The following is a 7,978-nucleotide window of genomic DNA, read 5'->3' on the forward strand; positions in this document are numbered from 1 at the left end:
GAGCTACCGTAATTTGATATTTTTAAATTTAGAATGACTAGAGAGGACGATCACGAGGTACGGCAACGACAAGAGAGTGTTCACACACTACAACAAAACATATAATTACCGGCGTTATAAAAAACGCCAGCATATAGCGTAGTTGAGATTTAATCGCTAAGTAAACGCCGGCTTTTGTTAAAAAATGAAATTGCACTAAAATTAGTTTTGGGTAGGGCTGCAAACGAACCGAACCAAATCGAATTGGGCATAGTTCGAATTCGAAATTATTTCGAACCGAACTCAGTTCGAAATTGAAATAGATTTCAAACCTAAATGCCAGTTCGAATTTGGTTCGGTATAATTCGAACTAGTTCGATTTGATTCGAAATTAGTTCGAAATTGAAAGCTTAAAGCTTAAAGGGAAATAAATCTGCTGCGATTTCATAAAAGAGGAGTTATTTTAAAGCTTAAATTGAAAAGCTTAAAGCTTCGAATTCATGGAAGAAGAGCGAGGAGGGAGGGGAGAAGATGTTTTCGGGCTTGCAACTTCAGAAGAAATAAATCTGCTGCGATTCCAAATCCCTCCCTTCATTTGTTTAGAGATTTGTACATAAAAGGTAACTCCTCTTTGAGATTTGTGCATTTAAAAATTTGAAGGGAGGGATTTGGAATCGCTGCAGATTTATTTCCTAACTTCAGGAAGGAGGGCCCCACGCATTGAATGCGCTCACAAGAAATTTGGCCACGATTCGCTGGTACGCATTGAATGTGCCAAGATTAGCTACAGCGTAAACGAATTGATATAGCAAATGGCTACAGCGTAAATGAATTGGGCCCACGAATTGGGCTTGGTTCCGCACTACAGCGTAAACGAATCGAACTGGGCCAGATTCGCGAACCACACGAATCGAATTGGGCCTGATTCGAATTCGAAATTGAATTAATTTCGAATCGAACCGGTTTGAATTAATTTCGAACCGAACTACTTTCGAATCGAATTTTTTCGAACTTTTTCGAATCGAACTCGAATCGAATCACGAATCTCGAATTTTTTGTGCACCCACTTTTGGGTATCAGCCGAAAAAAAAAAGTCCAGTTCTAAAAGTTTGGTCTCCCAACCCAAACCCTAGACCCGCCATTCCTCTCTGCCTCTCCCTCTTCGCTTCATCTCCGCCTTTTTTCTCTGCCTAGGTTTCTCACTTCACTCGTGCCCAGCCCCTCCGCCATTTCGTTTGCCCTCTCTCTCTCTCTCTACCGAGCACAAACCCTCCCCCGCTCTCTCTCTCTCTTTAAGCCCGAGCACCGAGCACGAACCCTCCCCCCTGTCTCTCTCTCTAAGCCGGAGCACCAAGCACAAACCCTCCCCGCTGTCTCTCTCTCTGAGGACCAATCATCTACCAGTTCGCTGCAATTTGTCTCAGGTATGTTATTTTTCTTAGATAGTTACTTGATTTTTCTCATGGAAAATTTGTGAAATATTTTTGTGAATTTTGTGAATTAAAGGGTTAGGATTGAGCATTTGAATTTGAAATTTTGTGAATTAAGGGTTAGAATTAAGCTGCTGTACAATACTACGATAAATTTTTGGACTTAATTTACATTTGGTCTGAGTCTCCTGAACCTTCAAACTGGCTGGGAAAGGTAAAATATTTGCTTTCTACTTGCTAAAAAATTGCTGTTTGAATCAGTTGATGTAAGTTCAATTTTTGTGGTGTTGCGAATCCCATGAAATAAGAGTGACACTCAGTATGTTTGATTTATGTTTCAATTTAATTGGATGAATGGTTGAAAAGCATACTCGGTACAGTAATTTATTGTTGCTTCTAAATCGACAATTATGGCCCGTGGCCTGATAAAGAAAGGTTTAAGCTAATATTAGGTGTGAACTGTGCAATTTGCGAAATTTGATCTAAATTTGCATAGATAAACCTTAGCTATGCAATAATGCCTCATTTATTATCTATTTGTCCTCAACTTACCTTAATTCATCATTGAAGCATGTAACAAGTTAGTAAACAGTAAAATGTCAATCCTTAACTTTTCTTTCGCATCTTCATTATCTCATAAAAGAAGTCTTTGGTGCTTGGCTCTGGTGCATACTTGTAGGATGAGAAGATGCCTGAGAGCTCTATACATGATCTGGCACTTGATCTAGTCCTTGCTCTCTAGTAAGTACATATGTCCGGGTACATTTACTGTTGAAACTTTATTTTATGGGGGTGTGTAGGATCACAATATGGCTTTAAAGTATGATACAATCTGAACTGCTTTAAAGTGCGCTGGGACTGATTAATTATGTGATCTAAAAAGCAAATAAAGATGCCGTTGTGTAACTCTAGGTACATAGGTTAATCCTGAATGGGTCCTTATCAAGTTTCATAATTCAGGAAGGATGTGAATTGAAATCCAATCTGAACCTGAATGTACATTGAATGTAATCAGATAAGCTACAATAATTTTGTTTAATTTGATGGGTTTAATGGTCCATACAATATGTAACTATATATGTGCATATTACTCTTTGTTGTTCCTTTTACTTCCAGGCATTTTGTAGGTTTATCAAAACAAAGTTTTTATCAGGTACTTGCATTCGAAAGGAGTCGCCTGCTGTGATCTCAGGCCATCAAACATTTTGATGGATGAATACGGGGGTATGAAGGTAATTTTATGAGTGTCATGCTTAAAGCTTTTTCCATTCTTCAATTGGCATGTTATCTTAATGTTTGCAAATTCTATACTAATTTTAGCTATGTGATTTTGGCCTTGCACATCAATTAAGTGGCATGGAGAAAATCTGCCCCATGGTTCGTTTCTTACATCTTTTCTTTTACAGATATATTTAAAAATCTTCAGGCTTTTATTTTGTCAGATATTTTTTACTTTTAGCACTACAATTATGTTTCTTTATTCCTAGTTCTTGTTGTCCACTTGTGGGCTTGTTTTTCATATATATTTCTTAAATTAAAAATAAACCTTTAACCTCTTATTTATTTGTGCATTTTTTAATACTTAAGGCATGATTCTGGGCAGGCTATGTCAATTTTAAATTAGATAGTAATAAATGTTCACGCAAGTATATACATATCATAAGTATCTTTCCTGTTACCATGTGTTACATATGGTAAACATTTTTTTTCCTGTAGAGTGCTCTCAAATGGCTGTATATAATGACAGTTTAATTATTCAATTATTTCTCTACATTGTCAGAATTATTATTTGTTTTCTTATATCTTTATTGCATTTTCAGCTTTTCTCGGTCATTTGCAGGAGCTGCTTTGGAATCTTGTTAGTAAGAGACAGTAATAAGGCTGATATAAGAGTATTACCTGTGTTTTGATTTTAGATGGGTTGCATTATAAAAATCATTTCCCTAATTTCATATGATTTGAGTCTCTATCTACTTGAATTAGTTTTTTGTTTGTCTAATTCTTGCATAGGCATACATTTTTTTACTATCTATTTGTTCCTTCAAATATCTGAATGTTGCTTTCTTCTCTTTCTTTCTCTATATATATCACCTTATTAGGTCAAACTGTTAGCATTCGCTATGGAAGTGGGTCTATTTCTAGTTTCTTCAGTGAAGAACAAGTTACAATCGGTGATCTCGTAGTAAATGATCAGTTTTTTTGTCTTCTTCCTCTTAATTAAATTTTGCCCTTTTCCTTTCACTGTTATTCTGAGTCTTTTTAATACTGATAATGAATTTCAAGCATTCATTCAAGCCATTAAGAATCTAGTGTGACATTCTTGGTTGCAAAATTCAATGGAATTCTTGGTCTCGGTTTTCAGGAGATTTCGGTTGGAAATGCCACACCTGTCTGGTATTATTAAATCCTAATGTAGTTAAATTATATTATAGGTAGGGTCGACAGGAATCATTACAAGGGAGAAAATACTTGTGTGCCTGTCACATTGAAATGTTATTGGCAGGTTAAATTCTTAAACCCTTTTGCTGTTTAATTTTTTAATTTAGTTGGTTGAATTGAAGAATGGGGAGACTTGCAATGGCCATTTGCATTTCAAATGTTCTTTCTCTTTTCTTTTATATCTATTTTTTTTTACCTATTCTGATATCAGAAAATGCAACTGTGCCTTGTGATATGGATTATGTCTCTCCTCTTCGTCTCCACTTCGTCCTTGTTTAGATCTGAGAGATAGAGAAAAGGTTCTTGCTTCCTTTCCTCCAATTTTAGGTACTTTATCTTATAGGCATGACGAACGTGAATGGTTTCTTATATAATATAGGCATAGATACTTTTAATTTTGCATGGAATTGACCTATCCATGCTTAAATCTCTAGGTTGGTATTTTTGTTTGAAGTTTTGATGAAACTCAAACTGTACATGCAATAAATTGCTAAGTGTTCATTTGTTATAGCGGGTTTATACCTGAGTGGATGCTGGTACCAAGCGGCAGCAGTCATGTTGCATAAACTTAAGAATGAAATTATCAATGCAATTAATCTTAGGCAAAATTCTATGTAGATAGTATCCTTGTAGTTTTATTTTTGTAATTAAACATCATATTCACCCAATTGTAGTTTTATTTTTGTAATTAAACATCACATTCACCCAGTTGTAGTTTTATTTTTGTCCTAATACTGTTGGTATCCTTGATACCAGATTTGTTGGGTGGGTTAATTATCATGACAGGGTGGGTCACAAGATTTTTGTTGGGTTACAATTATCATATCAAAGTTATCTGGTACACATTGTGCCTGATACTAATGACTTGTATTCTTCTATTTTAGTAGTCCTAACCAATGTGAAACAAGAGGTGACGGGGAGCAGCAGCTGAAGCAACTGACAGATGTTGAATTGTATTTGTTTTTTGCGAAATTAAGTGATTATATATTAGAGGTAAACGAATAGGCCTTATTTCATTATAATAGTGATGAATCAATAACTAGTGGGCTGTATATTGCGTGAAATGCTTAGTCCTTTCCAAATTTCAGTGTGGATGTTTGGAGATGATTAATGACTTTCTGTTAATACAGTGGCGCTTTTTCAGGCTTTTAGTGGCGTTTTTTAATGCCGCTAAAGGCTATATTTCTTGTAGTGACATGTTCCTGCTCCAGCGGCTTTGGTTGCACCCCATAGTATTGGTACTTTCAGTCCTCTTTTATGAATCCGCCATGTTGAGCATCATGTCTGTCGAGATACGTCAGTGTTTTGCGTAATTTAAATGTTATATAAATTATCTAACACGTTGACATCATTCTTGAATAATGCAGGATGAGACGCGATGATGACCGTGAGGCATCACATCCCTGATTTACCGTCGATCGTCAATCCCTCACCTATCGATGGAGTGATATCTCTTGAATCTCGGCTTGTATCAGCTAGCTCTCATGCCCCATAGCAAGGTCGGCATATAGCTCTTATATGCGGTCTAGTGGAGAGAGAGCGTTTGGAGACATTCAAAATCGATGCAGCCTGTCCACATTATTTTTTCTTTTGTATAAGACTGTAGTTTCAGTTAAACTGAACTATAGTATTTTATGTTTGAATTATACTATTTTAGTTTTCTAACTTGATTTTACTCGATTTTTTTTCTTGTTTGAATGTCTCCTTAATTAGTCAAACAAAACAAACTATAAAAAAAAAAAAACACCTCATTAAATATTACAACAAATTAATTATAGCACAAACTATAACAATATTATCAAAAAAGAAAAATTCAAAATTCATAGCCAACCATCACACTGTGTGACGGTTGTCTTATATAGTCTGACTGCTACGTGGCAGTTGGATATTTTTCAAATATTTGAAAAAACGAAGACATTTGTGTAATTTTTTAATTAATTGAGGATATAAAAAGTAGGATTTTTATCGACCGAAATTAAAAATATAAGTTTATTTCTCATTTCCCCATCTGCCGTCTCTGAAAATAAAATCATTATAAATTAATTAGTATCTTACCTTATAGCTAGATACGGTGCATTTTCCTGGATCTTTTTGCTTCCAGCAATAATTGTCCATGCTCATTGTCGCTTCTACAAACAGAGAAAAACATAAATAAAAGTACAGACACAACTACACAACACGTAATACACTAATACCTATTAGCATAGAGCCATAGATCCATCGTATGTGCAATTAAATGACAAAAAAATTATTTAGTGAGACAAAATAAAACAATGCACCCCCACTATATTTTACTTCTAAAAATAAATATTATTTTCTTTTATCAATAAAAATATTACTTTGTAAATATAAGCTATACCGATTACCGACCTTGTTTAGAAAAAAAATGATGATGATGATGATGATGATAATAATAATTAACCCAAACCCTGAGAAGCACGGTGAAAGATCCGATTTTTTTTTACAACCACAAAAAATAATAAATTACAAAATATCTATGATTTTTTGAAAATTTTAAAAATACCAAAATCGCGAGAATTCCTGACAATTGAACCGCCAAGAGTCCGGCAGTCCAATTTAGTTTTTTTTTTTTTTGAGAATTCTCAAAATAAAAACACTAAACTAATTAATTATAAAAACTCTCAAAATGATATTTTTTTATAGCATCCACTAGATTTGAATATATAAAAACGAGTATGGATAGTATAACATTAGTGTTATTTTGGCCTATATAACACTAACTCCAAAACCTATCAAATCGACTTCAAACGGTGATTCCAAACTGTTCAAACCGATCTACTTCATTAGTTGTGCGTTTATATCAAAATTTATAATGTTTCGAATTTATTTAGTATCAAGTCAAGCAGTCAAATGTGTGAGTTTTTAAGTTAATTTTAATACATTCATTATCCAACATTTTTACCGGTTGATTTGATACAAAAATAACTCGAAAATATAAAAAAAATGTATGTAAACGCATCACTCATAGAATAAATCGGTTTGAACGGTTTGGATTAGTTGTTTAAAGTCTATTTAATTGATTTTAAAGTTAGTGTCATATGACACCGATGTTATACTAGCCGGATTCTATAAAAACGCTAAACTAAATTTCAAATGAAAACGCTAAACTAAATTTCAAAATAAAAACACTAAACTAAATTATCAAAATGATATGTTTTTATTATAGCATACCTGAGATTGGAATATCAAAACGCTAAACTAAATTTCAAATGATAGTATTCTAACTAAAATAATGAAAAATGCAACAAAGAACCCTAGATCTAAAACTTCATATGTTTACACAAGCAATGCCTAAGAAAAAGTATGGTAAAGAACAAGAAAATAAAAAATTAGATCGAAAAAAACTTAATTAGAAACTTCAAATCAAGTTTTGAGGTTCTTCCATTTCCTTTTTCTTGCAATTATGAAATTCCAATTACCACTATCGTGTCAAATCGATATCTTCTTCTCGCAAACTATTCGAAAAGTGATCATATGCTGAAATCGGACACTCGAGCTTCGAGATACGCTTGTTTAAAGTTTCTCATTTCCGCACTTCTCGGTGAAGATATCGTTTCTCCTGCCTTATTCCTATCCTCGTCATTTATGAGAGAAATCTCAGCTAAATACATGTACAACCTACAGGTGTTTTAGAAATGAGATAAATGACTTACATAAAATAGATAAAGATGCATTATAATAGAAATACACAGATTGGTGATGTGAAATTTTTTGTGTATCTTTTATACACACGGATCATATAGTAAAATCGTGTATAATTATTGGAGCATTCATATACACCCGTTTGAAAGAAGGATACTCATTTTTTAATTAAACTAATAAAGTGTTTCTGTTTTGTTATGTCATTTAGTCAGAATTTTATATTATCCATTTGATATTAATCAGTAAAAAAATAATTAATGAATAATTTTACTCCTCAATTACTCTTTAATTACTCCTCAATTTTTCCAAAAAAAAATAAAAAAATTGAACTGACCATCAGAACTCTTGGCGGTCCAAAAAAAAAAATCACCCATAAGTCCTGGCGGTTTGGTATTGTTTAAATTTTCAAGAACTCATGGATATTTTGTAAATTTTTATCTTTTTTGTGGATATTAAAAAAAGATCGG

At 33.5% G+C, this 7,978-nt stretch overlaps 1 long non-coding RNA gene across 11 annotated transcripts; it reads left to right on the plus strand.

Annotated features, from left to right (window-relative positions):
• Positions 1 to 1,264: 1,264 nt before the first annotated feature.
• LOC144570200 (uncharacterized) lies at positions 1,265 to 5,530 on the plus strand. 11 transcript variants are annotated; one of them, XR_013516511.1, is made up of 8 exons: positions 1,265 to 1,403; positions 2,053 to 2,150; positions 2,526 to 2,641; positions 2,730 to 2,786; positions 3,230 to 3,912; positions 4,060 to 4,175; positions 4,733 to 4,841; positions 5,216 to 5,530. It is a non-coding gene; the product is annotated as an uncharacterized LOC144570200 (long non-coding RNA). The 11 variants fall into 11 exon arrangements; XR_013516481.1 differs by having other exon boundaries at positions 2,563 to 2,641; XR_013516499.1 differs by having other exon boundaries at positions 1,268 to 1,403; positions 2,056 to 2,150; positions 2,563 to 2,641.
• The last annotated feature ends 2,448 nt before the right edge of the window (positions 5,531 to 7,978 follow it).

This window comes from Carex rostrata, chromosome 2, assembly GCF_964058835.1.
Source record: "Carex rostrata chromosome 2, lpCarRost1.2, whole genome shotgun sequence".
In the NCBI taxonomy this organism is placed as follows: Eukaryota; Viridiplantae; Streptophyta; class Magnoliopsida; order Poales; family Cyperaceae; genus Carex; species Carex rostrata.